The sequence below is a fragment of the Bos indicus genome, chromosome 5 (assembly GCF_029378745.1).
Source record: "Bos indicus isolate NIAB-ARS_2022 breed Sahiwal x Tharparkar chromosome 5, NIAB-ARS_B.indTharparkar_mat_pri_1.0, whole genome shotgun sequence".
Lineage (NCBI taxonomy): Eukaryota > Metazoa > Chordata > Mammalia > Artiodactyla > Bovidae > Bos > Bos indicus.
Genome location: NC_091764.1, coordinates 107251313 through 107264084, shown reverse-complemented (window position 1 = coordinate 107264084; position 12772 = coordinate 107251313). Strand labels below are relative to the sequence as shown.

The window sequence follows — 12772 nt, the reverse complement described above, 5'->3', positions numbered from 1 at the left end:
CTGCAACCCCGGGAGGAGAGGGGGTTGGGTTCAGAGCTGGGGAGAGGGCCTGGGGTGGGAACGGGCCTCTGAGAGCAGTGGACAGGGGAGGGGTGTGATCTCAGGGGGTGCTCAGAGCAAGGGTAGAACCGGGTGTGGCTGTGCGTGTGTGTCAGTGAGTATGTGTCAGTGAGTGTGTGTGTGTATGTGTGTGTGTATGTGTATGTGCGAGTATATGTTTATGTGTGAGTATATGTGTGTGTGTGCACGAGTGTGTGTTTGTGTGTATATGTGTGTGTGTATGCGTGTGTGAGTGTGTATACGTGTGTATGTGTGTATATGTATGTGTGTGAGTGTGTATACGTGTGTGTGAGTATGTATGTGTATATGTATGTGTATGTGAGTGTGTATACATGTGTGTGTCTATGTGAGTATGAAAATGTGCACAAGTGTGTGTATGTATGTATGTGTGTGTGTCTTTGAGTATGCATGTGTGTATACGTGTGTGTGAGTATGTATGTGTATATGTGAGTATGTGTGTGTGTATGTATGTGTGTGACTGTGTATACATGTGTGTGTATGTGTGTGTATATGTATGTGTGTGTATGTGTGTGTGAGTGTGTATACATGTGTGTATGTGTGTGTATATGTATGTGTGTGTGTGAGTATGCATGTGTGCGAGTATATATGTGTGTATCTGTGAGTATGCATGTGTGTATATGTGTGTGTCTGTGAGTATATGTGTGTGTCTGTGAGTATGCCTGTGTGTGTATACGTGTGTGTATGTGTGTGTATATGTGAGTATGTGTGAGTGTGTATGTGTGTGTGTATGTACGTGTATATGTGAGTATGTGTGTGTGAGTGTGTATACGTGTGTGTGTATGTGTGTGTATATGTGAGTATGTGTGTGTATGAGTATGCGTGTGTGTGAGTATATATGTGTGTATCTGTGAGTATGCATGTGTGTATATATATGTGTGTGTCTATGAGTATATGTGTGTGTGTATGTGTAAGTGAATATGTGTGTGCCCAAGTGTGTGTGTGTATGTGTGTGTGTCTGTGAGTATATGTGTGTGTATGTGTGTGCAAGTGTGTGTGTGTGTGTATGTGTGTGTGTCTGTGAATATGCATGTGTGAGTATGTGTATGTATATGAGTATATCTGTGTGTGTATATGTGTGTCTGTGAGTATACCTGTGTGTGTGTGTGTGAGTGTGTGTGTGTGTGCGAGTATGTGTGTGTTTGTCTCAGCATGTTTGCACGCGTGGGTTTGTCTAGAAGGACGTTCTCCTGCATTGTTCTCTTAGCTGAGAGGCCCACCTGAGCCCTTTCACCAGGTCAGCATATACTTGTGATGTGAATGCCTCCCTCCCTTTAGAGTGTGAAGCAAACACAGTCCCTGGCTCCCGGCCCCAGCATGGAGGCTGAGGTTTTGGGTCAGTGCTCTCCAACAAGCCCCGGGGGCATGAGTCCTGCCCTGGCAAGTTCCCCCACCCCTCTCTGCCACGGTTGGAAGGGCTCAGAGGAGCGGGGTGCCAGGCGGGTCAGAGTAGGAGCTGTGAACATGTAGAATGACATGTTTTGTTTCGGGGAAAGTGAAGTGGAGCTCGAAGCTTGCCATTTCCGCTTGTCTCATCCTGGGAGATTCTAAACAACTTTGTTTAAATACTGGACATGCTGACTGCAGAGTCCTGAATCAGGAAGAGCCCTTGGGTCCCCCAGGAAGGCGATCAGGTTTGAAGCCAGAGTTGGGCTCTGGATGTAGCACGTGGGATCCGAGGGTGGGGGGAGCTCTCGGAGCACCCCTGGGGTGTGAGTCACTCCACACTTGCAGCTATTACAGAGGGGCTCCTGCTGGCTTGCTGCTGGGCTGGGGCACCAGCACGGGGTCACCACCCACCATCCAGGCTGGGGCAGCGGAGAGGGAAGCGGGGTGGATTCTGGTCTGGGCTCTGCCTGCCCCTGCTGTAGACCCAGAAGCTGGGAATGGTGGTGGCCAGCTGGCCTGGGTCCATGGATGTCTCCTACGAGGGGCAGTCAGTCCCTGCAGTGTACGGAACATAATACAGGACACTGTCTTATCGAGGGCAGGGTTGGGTGGGCTGTTCTCTGAGGACCCCCAGAGGAGCCCAGGGAAGATGTGGCTTGGCCTTAAGAGACCAGGATGGCAAGCTGGGAGGTTGGGTCAAGACGGTCATGGCCCAGTGATTGGGCTGGAAGCGGGAGGAACAAGCTGGCCATGGGGGGCGAGCCTTCACTCAGGGGCACCTGGAATGCCCCCCAGAGAAGGCTGATCTTGGCAGACTAGCAGTGGACAGCTGGTGTTGGCCCCCGAACAGCAGAGTGTGGAGAACGAAAATGGATTTTTAGGAAAATAGGCTTGTTGCAGAATTCAAGGTGAATTTTTTAAAAGTACCTTTTTGTTATTGTTGTTGCACAAAAATAATACAAACTCCTTATAACCTTCAAATGATACAGATGTTGTGGAAAGGGAAAGTCTCTATAATCCTACCCTTCTGAGGCAATCACTATTAATACTTTGGCTTATGTTCTTTCCAGGTATTTTAATGATAGACTAGCATCCAGCTGTCTACCTACTATCTTAATTTCCATAAATAGCATCGCATTATACTGACTGGAAGGGCTTCCCTGATGGCTCAGATGGTGAAGAATCTGCCTGCAATGTGGGAGACCAGGTTTGATCCCTGGATCGGGGAGATCCGCTGGAGAAGGGAATGGCAACCCACGCTAGTATTCTTGCCTGGAGTATTCCTGGAGTATTGCCTGGACAGAGGAGTCTGGCGGGCTACAGTCCTTGGGGTCCCAAAAGGTCAGACATGACTGAGTGACAAGCACGATATACTAAGTGGAAACTTCTTTTGCTGTCTGAGCTGATCCTCAAGCACCAGGCACGGCTCAGCTGGGCTTGGCACCTGAGCTTGTGGATGCGGATGCGGTCAGTGGGGGCTCTGCAGGGCCTGGGTGGTCCGGTGGCAGTCAGCTGGGAGCTCTGGAGGGTGGCCTGGGTGGTCCAGGAGCCCCTCTGGCACATGTCGGGCTGGTACTGGCTCGCGGCTTGGCCTCTCTTCCCCCACGTGATTTCTCATTTTCAAGGGACCTGGCCTTTTAAGTGAAAACGGAATCTTGAAGACCTCTTGAGATGAAAGTTCTGAGGTCTCACGATGTAATATCCACCCTCCGCTTGGTCAGAGCAAGTCACTAGACCCGCTGGAACCTTAGGGCTGGGGCAGAGACACCCCTCTTTTTTTTTTTTTAATTTTATTTTATTTTTAAACTTTACATAATTGTATTAGTTTTGCCAAATATCAAAATGAATCCGCTACAGGTATACATGTGTTCCCCATCCTGAACCCTCCTCCCTCCTCCCTCCCCATACCATCCCTCTGGGTCGTCCCAGTGCACTAGCCCCAAGCGTCGTGCATCGAACCTGGACTGGCATCTCGTTTCATACATGATATTTTACATGTTTCAATGCCATTCTCCCAAATCTTCCCACCCTCTCCTTCTCCCACAGAGTCCATAAGACTGTTCTATACATCAGTGTCTTCTTTTGCTGTCTCGTACACAGGGTTATTGTTACCATCTTTCTAAATTCCATATATATGCGTTAGTATACTGTATTGGTGTTTTTCCTTCTGGCTTACTTCACTCTGTATAATAGGCTCCAGTTTCATCCACCTCATTAGAACTGATTCAAATGTTTTCTTTTTAATGGCTGAGTAATACTCCATTGTGTATATGTACCATAGCTTTCTTATCCATTCATCTGCTGATGGACATCTAGGTTGCTTCCATGTCCTGGCTATTATAAACAGTGCTGTGATGAACATTGGGGTACACGGAGACACCCCTCTTGATGGGAGGGCTGGCAGAGTCATGTCAAGAGCAGGTGTGTTGAGCAGTGGGAGGGCGGGGGTGTGCAGTCCCTGCACGGGCCCAGGAGGAAAGACTGGGATGCTGGGGGCTCGACCTCATAGACGTCTGGAGGACAGTCCAGGCTCTGCCCCTTCTCAGCCCCCTCCGCCCACGTGGGTCACCCAGGGAGACTGGCAAGGCAGGAGGCTTGACCCTCCTGCTGGCTTAGTGGTACATTCTGTGTGTGTGTGGCGGGGGAGCGTATCTGGCAGGAGGTGAGGGTGAGCTAGAGTGAGGGCTTTGTAACGGACAGCTCTTTGGCTGAGAAGTAGGGCGGGAGCCTGCCTGTCCTCCGGAAGCTGCTGGCCCCTTGGCTACTTGGTACCAGCTGCTGATTCTCATGGCATCTCTGGAGAATGTGTGTCAGTGAGTGAAGCAGGGGTCCTAATGAAAGCCAGTTGGTCACTCCAGACTCAGGCCTCTGCTGGCCACTCATTCATTCATTCGCCCAGCAAACGGGACACCCCCCGGTGGTCCAGACTTTCTGTCCCCGTCCCCTCCCACATTCAGAGGTGGAGCGAGAAGACCCTCCTGCTCGATCCGACTTTGCTTCCCAGACAACTCAACAGTGGACCTCACATTCTGACTTCCCCTGATGTTTCTGTTTGTATAGCTGTCTTATCACCTGCCACTTGTGGTATCTCTTCCTTCGTGTGAAATGTCTGAAATGGCTGGGAGGCAGAAGGAAATGGGGTGGGCGGGGGAGAGCCAGCTGGGGGCGGGGCGGGGGGGGGTCCTTGAGGAATGCCTCTCCCAGGTCTGAGGGTGCTGCTGTGGAGCCGCTAGAGAAGAAGTCCTCCCAGGGCTCTCATTCATCCTGCTTCCCTCTCCCTGGGGCCCCCGCCTGGCCTTGATGAAGTGCACTTTCCTGCACACCGTGTTCTTTTCTCCTGTCATCTGCCTGGTGCTTTGCGCATTCATCAACCGAGAACAAAGGCCGAGAGGGCTTTCACGTTTGAAAACCCCTTGGTGTTTTATTTTCTCCCTGCTCCCTCCTAGCATCTCTCGGAAAAGAACCGTCTTGTGGCTGAAAGGTTTGCTGTTTGTGAAACCGTCCAGGCCGCACGGCTCGGCCTTGTGGCCCTTCTCTCCCCTTCCTAGGCTGTCCCGGTGGGGAAGGGACCCAGCTCAGAGACAGGACAGGGCTCGGTGGGGACTGGGGGCAGGACGGAGCAGGCCACTGCAGCTGCCCTGATGCTTTCCCGGGTGCCGGGCCGCCGGCGTCCTGCTCCTGTTGCCGGCTTCATGATATCTGATCGGCTCTCGGGCTTAATGTGTCCCGGTGCTTAGAGTTAAGAACGTGCAGAGCTGACGCTGCAGACCTTGGAGAAATCTGGCCTCACAAGTGAGACAAGGAACCTCAGCCGCTCCTTTTGGCCGAGGAGCTGGAAAAACTAAATGGAGGTTCTCAGCCTGCGCCAGCCGAGAGTCTGCCACTTCCAGGCGGACGGTAGGTAAACTCTCCCTCTGGGGAGACCCAGGAGGCCCGTCTCTGATCCCTAACTTCTCTGCCCATGCCTCCCCCAAGAGTTCTGGTTCTCTGTGGCTGGGAGGATGGATTCACATGTCAGCAGCGTCAGGAGCCATCGGCAGGTGAGCCCTGGCCAACTTTGAGTCTGTGAGGGTCCCCGTCATCTTTTGGCCCTGGTGCTCTGTGTGATCAGAGGATGTCAGGTGATGTGAGGTTAGGTGAGTCTCTGACCTGTTCTGGGCTACCAGAGGCCTCTGTTTCATCAAGTTCTCCCATTTCCCCCTGAGGCTTGGCCCTGCAGCATCCATGGCACCAGGTCTGGGCTCTGAAGGCCGAGTGAGAAGGGATGGGATCGCTTGTAGAGGGGGCCAGAGCTCTATCTACAGGGCTTGGGGGAGAAGCCCGCCTCAACGGCTGAAGCCTCAGGCGTGGTAGTTGGACCTAGTTTGGAATAAAACTGATGCTATGTCTGTTTCATCATTTGCTTTCATCCCTGCTCATCCAAATGACGCTCGGTTGGTGGTGCTGTGCCTGTGATAGAGGTGGGGGGACCTGACCCTCTCTTTGTGGGGCAGGGTGAGGGAAGGCGCTGGGCTGGGGGGGCGGTGAGCCCCACCCTGACTGTGGGGCACAGGAAGGGGTAGACCGCAGTTCCTTAGACTATGGGGGCTTTTCTCCTTTGGACCCCCACCAAAAATGGCTACATTTTCAATTTTCCAAAAATTAAATTTTCCTTACCTCAAAATAAATTTTCATTGCCAAAAAATCCTCACAGGCATTCACTGGAGGGATGGTGCAGCTTTAAACAAACACCTAAGAGACAGTATCTGTCTTAGGACAGTGGTTAAGTCAAGTATCGTTGACATTTCTGACTTGTGTCAGGAGCTAAACCATTCGGGGATGCCACATCTTAAACCCCGTGGTGCAGTCTCCACCCACGCTGGTGTTTCTGAGACCCTGCGTCCCTTTCCCCACTTCTGGACTCTGAGCAGCATTCACGTGGCCAGAGGACTCAAACTGAAGACTTGTGCAGCCTCCAGTCTCTGCCCGGCTGGGGCATTTCCGTCAACTCACCTCAACCTCTGTCTCTTTATTTCTGCTGAAAGGCAGAGGCCTGGATTTTCCCCTCCACTGATGCTCTGCCTGTTTTCTCATCACTCAGCACTCAGTACACACTCAAATCTCTTTTGAGTGAATGAATACTTACTTCGAGATATGAAAAGAAACATGTCCTTCATCCAGTCCATTTCCCCAGACACTTGGAGCACTCGCTTGATTTAAAACCATCCATCTTCATGGTGGGCTTCCCTGGTGGCTCAGACAGTAAAGAGTCTGCCTGCAATGCAGGAGACCCCGGGCTCGATCCCTGGGTTGGGAGATGGCAACCCACTCCAGTATTCTTGCCTGGAGAATCCTGTGGACAGAGGAGCCTGGAGGGCTACAGTCCGTGGGGTCTCAAAGGATCGGACACGACTGAGCAGTTAACACATCTTCACAGTCTCAAGGCTGGGAGCTGTCTCTGGGGAGGGCGAAGGACTCAACCCAGGAGCTTCTTATTAACGTGTCCACATCTGGGAGGGAGACTGATGGTGACCTCTCCCGAGGAGGCGGACAGGAAATTGTGGGTAAGAGGAGGACACTGCCTGGAAGTTTCCCGAGGCTGACTCCCCCAGGAGCTCCCCGATAGCAGAGTGGAGAGGGCTGGAACCAGCCTGGCCAGACCCCGACCCTGGACTCTGTCTCTCTTACCACTCCCCTCACCTGCTCCCACCTTCCTCAGCTCCCCCTGGGAGCGCCTCAGAGTTCCCAGCACCTGTGTGTGGTGACCCCGCAGTGTTGTAGGAAAACATGCACCCAAAATGGCCAAATCCCGGAGGACTTGGGAGAGGCACGCGTGCGGTTATTTTGGGTTTGGTGGGCCGGGCTCGAATCTCTCTGGCATTCCCGGCCGCTGGCCTCTCTCAGAATTGACCAGAATGGAAGGATGGTAGAAATTGAGGCTCCAGGAATAGCGCAGGAATTTGCTCATTCTTAACCCCTTAACGAGGTGCCGCCCTGCCCGGAGCCCACAGGGTGCTGGAATGGGGAGTGGGGAGGAGGTAGAGCTCAGGCAGTTTCCTCTTTTTCATCCGGGGAGGAGCGGGAGGCAGCTCAGGGCTGACTCGAGGCCAATCTGATAAGGAGCAGCATTTAGAGGCCAGAGGAGTGTCCCTCCCCACGCTGGCCCATCCCTGCTTCTTGAGGGGGTTGCCTGGTAAACTCCCAGCGGCTGGGTCGGTACCTCCCTCTCTCCGGATCTCTGCTCTTTCTGTTTCTGGATCTCTTGGGCCTCGGCAGGCTCGGGGCAGCTCTGGCCTTGGGTCTTGGGGAGCCTCGTCTCTCTCTCCCTCCCCCAGAGTCAGGCTCAGGGACCCTTTTGTTCAGTGCACGTGACGGGGGCAGGTACCAAGCACCCACCCTGTGGCAGGTCAGGAGCCCAGGGGCGCCAGGCACCTGCCTTTGCCCCGGAGGAGCTGGGCTGGTTGTGCAGAGACCGTGTAGACCGGCACAGACTCAGCACCATCCGCAGCCCTGGAGGGGCAGTGAGGATTGTAGCAGGTGAGCGGGTCAGGGGAAAGAGCAGCCCCAGAGGACCCCTCCCTGGTCCTGGGTCAGCCACATCACTTCTCTGGACCTTCCTGTTCTTCAGTGTAAAGTGAGGAGTCTGTGATCCCCAAGCCCTTTCTGGGCTTGAGAGTTTCCCTGATTCCAGGGGTCTCGGGGAGGAAGACCCTTCTTAGATGGGTGGGATATTTTTGTTGCCTCCCCTCTGTGTTCCAAACGGGCTCCCAGGGTGGACCTTTCAGCTGGATCATCCCCATGGGCTCGGATGTCACGGCTGGGTCTCTAGCCTCTCTCCTGTCTTCCTGCACGGGAATCTGGGAAGTCTGACTTTAGGTTCAAGAGCTTGGTTGTCCTCGTACAGGAGGAGGTGGTCACCCCTTGGGCTACAAGATGAGGTCCGAGCCTCTGAGTGAGGCTCAGAGTCTGCAGGGACCTGGAGCAGTGTCCAGCCTCCCTGCTGCCCACCTGAGGCCACTCTGTCCGGTTTGTCTTGGATGCCCTCCACGAAGGCTCTCACTTCTCAGTGTCCTTGGCGTGGTCTGCCTGGCTCAGAGCGCCCCTCCCATCCTGCATTGTTTTTTCTCTTATGAGCCTTGTTTCAGCACATTTGAAAGTTTGGTCAGCCATTATATCTTCAAGTATTTTTCTCTTTTTTTCACCATACCACGTGGCTTGTGGGATATTAATTCCCTGACCAGGGACAGCACCCAGGCACCCAGGTGAAAGCGTGGAGTCCTAACTACTGGACTGCCAGGGAATTCCCTCTTTTTTTTTTTTAATTTTCATAATATAATTCTGTTTATGCCAATACATCTAATGTTATTTCAACATGTAATATAAAAATATTTTACATTCTTTTTATACTAAGTTTCAAATGTAGTGTGTGTTTTATGCTTATAATCCATCCATTTGGACAATAACTTTTCATTGGAAAAACTTGGTCTGTTTTTAGGTACAAAATTTACAGTTGAAGAAGTGGATTCACATATTTCAGTTGTTCCAAACAAGCTTAAACCAAGTGTTCCAAATACATGTATCAGTTTCCTCATAATTGATGTTTGTAAATTAAAACAAAAAATTAAAACTTCTTCAGTAAGTACATTTCAAGTGCTCAATACACCATGTGGGTTGTGGTCGCCAGATGGTGCAGCTCTGAAATGATCTCTCCAGAGCTACTTTTGACATTCGTTAAAGATGTGTGTATAGATTTTGGTCTTACTTTTCAATTACATGGTAATTAATATTCCCGATCTGCTTCTTTTTGGTCCCAAGTTCCTTTCTTTCCTTTCTTTCCAAGACATAGTTGTCCACTTTGTTCACCCAAAGTCCTCATTTAATTCACGGCACCTCATTTAATTCATGGTGCCAGTCCAGTCTAACGATGTTAGTTCAAGGGCAGAGGCCTCTCCTAAACTCCTATCTATTATTATCCAAACCCTGCTTCCCTCTGTTACCCTGTGCAGAGGACTTTATGCCTGGAATGTTCTCATATTATCTACTTTAATCTTCACAATTTTATAAATAAGTAGGCGGGCTGGTATTTACAGATAAAGAATTATCCAAAAGATAATTTCAATTATCTTTGGAATTCTTTAATTCCAAAGAATTAAAGTAGATTTATATATTTGTCCAAGTCACATGGATAGTGATGAAGCAGAGTTGGAATTCATCTTTCTTAACTTTCCTACTATATTATGATAAACAGAATGTCAGACCCTTTTCTTACTAGTCCCATCCAGTCCTGTGTTGTAGGCAAGTATACAAAGTTCTTAGGATTAAAAAAAAAAAAAATTCATCTCTAGTAGTAACTCAACTGAAATTCCTAGGAAGTCAGCTTGTTAAAACCATGTTTATAAAAAATCAAGAACTCTCATTTTAGAAACAAGATTCTTCATTTAAATCACCGTCTTGCAATGAGTTGGCCAGGGGGAGCACATCTCCTTGTGTATGTATATGTAGACCTAGGAGATAAACGGGAGAAGAGCGACTGTGGTAGCATTGGCCAGCTGAACTCTTCCACCACCTGGAGCCTTTGAAGAGCTGTGGCACAGGCCCAGCCATGCTGTGATGATCACGGGACCAAACAGCTTCCTGCCTTCCTCCTCATGCAAGAGGTTCTGTTTCTTATGAAGCAAGAGGTTGTATGCCAAGCTGATAGCCCACAGGACACAAAGGAATATGTGTATTGCAGACACACTCTTCCAAATAAAGTTACCTGTGACAAGAGGGTTAAGTCCAACACGCAGGGTCAGAGTGGCAGGAATCGTATACACAACCACCCACAGTTCTGCATCCGGATCGTTCACCTGCACAAAGACCGCCAGCGCGAAGAAGGCGCCCACGAGCCAGGCGCAGGCGCGCCATAGGCCCCGCGCCCTGCGCCCCGCCCCCGGCGTCATGGTCGGCGGACGGGCCGGGGGAATTCCCTCTTCACCTATTTGTCTGTTCCCTCTTCTCTGTTTCTGGAACTTTAATTGCATGTATATTTAGACTGATGTCCTGTAGGTTGTTGATGCGCTGTTGACTTTTTTTTTTTTCTGTCATTTTTTCTTTCTGTGCTTCATCTTGTCATTTCGTCTTCAAGACTTTTCCTTGGGCAGTGTCTAATCTGATGTTAATAACTCCCCTTCCGTGTATCTTTCATTTCAGATACTGGGTTTTTCATCTCTAGAAGTTCCATCTGAGTCTTCTTTATATCTTTCATTTCTCTTCTCATTATCCTTGTGTTTTCCTCTAGTTTCTTGTGCTCACGGAACATACAGTAGCTGTTTTTCCATCCTTGTCTACTGGTTTCATCATCTCTGTCATTTTTGGGTCTGTACTCTTGACTGCTTTTTCTCCTGCTTCTTTGAGTGCCTGGTAGCTTTTGATTGAATGTTAGACATTGTGAATTGAATCTTGCTGGATTTTGTTCTATCTCTTCAAATCCTATTGGAGTTTGTTCTGGCATGCCTTTAAAGGGCTCTGTGCTTGTTGAGTTGCACAGTCGTGTCCGACTCTTTGCCACCCATGGACTATATCCCTCCAGGCTCCTCTGTCCATGGGATTTCCCAGGCAAGAATACTGGAGCGTGTTGTCAGTTCCTCCTCCAGTGAATCTTGCTTGTAAGCTTTGTTAGGGTGGACCCACCTTCAGCCTAGGGCTCTCTCAGCTTCGCAACTGAGGCATCGCCCTCTGAGGACACGCCAGCACCTGGTGTGTCGTGAGCTCTCTGCTCTCGCTGGTGGGAGTGCAGCTCTGCAGGGTGGCTGGCTCCCCGCTTTCTGTCAGTTCTGTCCCCTGGCTTGTGCTGTTTTACCCTACACTTGTGTGGGTCAGGCGGGGAATCCAGGGGACTCTTCTCTAGAGCACCCTATCCGTGCAGTGCCCTTCTCTCCAATGAAAGCAAATGTGTCAGTCACTCAGTCGTGTCTGACTCCATGCTATGAACTGTAGCCTGCCAGGCTCCTCTGTCCATGGAATTCTCCAGGTGAGAATACTGGAGTGGGTAGCCATTTCCTTCTCCAGGGGATCTTCCCAACCTGGGGTTCAAACCTGGGTCTCTTGCATTGCAGGCAGAGTCTTTACCGTCTGAGCTACCGGGGAAGCTCTTCTCTCCAATGTTCTGCCCTAAGAATTCTGTCTCCATGAATACCAATTTCCGTCTCCTCAACTTGAAGGGACCACTGGACTCCATGTGGATCCCTCACCCTGAGCTGTTACGTGGATGCTGCCTCCAGGCAGTAAGCTGGGCATCACAGAACTCTTTCGTTTCCTTCTTTCAGAGATCACAGTCCAGAGTTACCTGTTGTCCAGCGTCTGAAGCCCATGTTTCATGCCTTCTGCCAGCTTTCTAGTTGTTCAAGGGGCAAGGGTGAAGCCAGCCTTCACTGTGGCTACAACCCGAATCTGGCATCATGGGAAACTCCCCTCGGGCTAGTCATCTCTCCTACAGGAAAGACCCCATAAGCACCATGTTGTACGTGGTTTTATTTCTTATCGCTCTACATAGGCTGTCTCCCTGAGCAAAAGATGATATGGTATTTTTCTTAGTATCCCTTTTACCTAGTCCAGTGCTGGGCATATAGGAGGCAGCTCATGTTTTAGATTTTTTGGCTTTTTGTAATATGTATTTTTATTTATTTATTCGGCTGCTCTGGGTCTTAGCTTCGGTGTGTATCGGGATCTATTCCCTGCCCAGAGATGGAACCCCAGGCCCCCTGAATTGGGAGTACAGAATCTTAGCTGCTGGACCACCAGGGGAGTCCCTCATGTTTGCTGATCCAATGAATAGAAGAGATGAATGGAAGGGACTATCAGCTAATTGTGCTGTTACAGGTTGCTAGGAAGAACGATGCTGCCCTGGGTATGAAGTTTTAGATTCTCTCCTTGCTCTGTGGCATTTACACCACGTCTGCATCTGGGTTTTGTTAATTCTGGTTGGGATACTGACAAGTCTGAATGCGTCCAGAGGAGGATGACTAAAATGGTGGGAACTACACCCCATGGGAATTGGATGAGGATTTGGGAATGCTTGTTTGTCTGGGGATTATTTTTATGGAGTGTGACCGGGAGGCCTGGCGTGCTGCGATTCATGGGGTCACAGAGAGTCTGACATGACTGAGCGACTGAACTGAACTGATGGGGAGGAGGGCATACACAGTAGTGGCCCCCCTTCATGTGTGGGACTGATGTGGAATAGGAGGGTTTAAACATGTCCTGTGGCTTCAAAGCCGAGATCCCCGAATGCCTAGGACCTGTGGGGATTCCAGGAGGTCAGGGGTGGACCCAGTTCCAGAAAGAA

General features: G+C 50.5%; 1 protein-coding gene and 1 pseudogene across 1 annotated transcript in view; one reads left to right on the top strand and one right to left on the bottom strand.

Moving 5' to 3' along the window:
* TSPAN9 (tetraspanin 9) overlaps positions 1–12772 on the top strand; it is a 192877-nt gene that overhangs the window by 11784 nt on the left and 168321 nt on the right. The window lies entirely within an intron of this gene.
* On the bottom strand, positions 8814–11825 carry LOC109559753 (transmembrane protein 220 pseudogene; annotated as a pseudogene).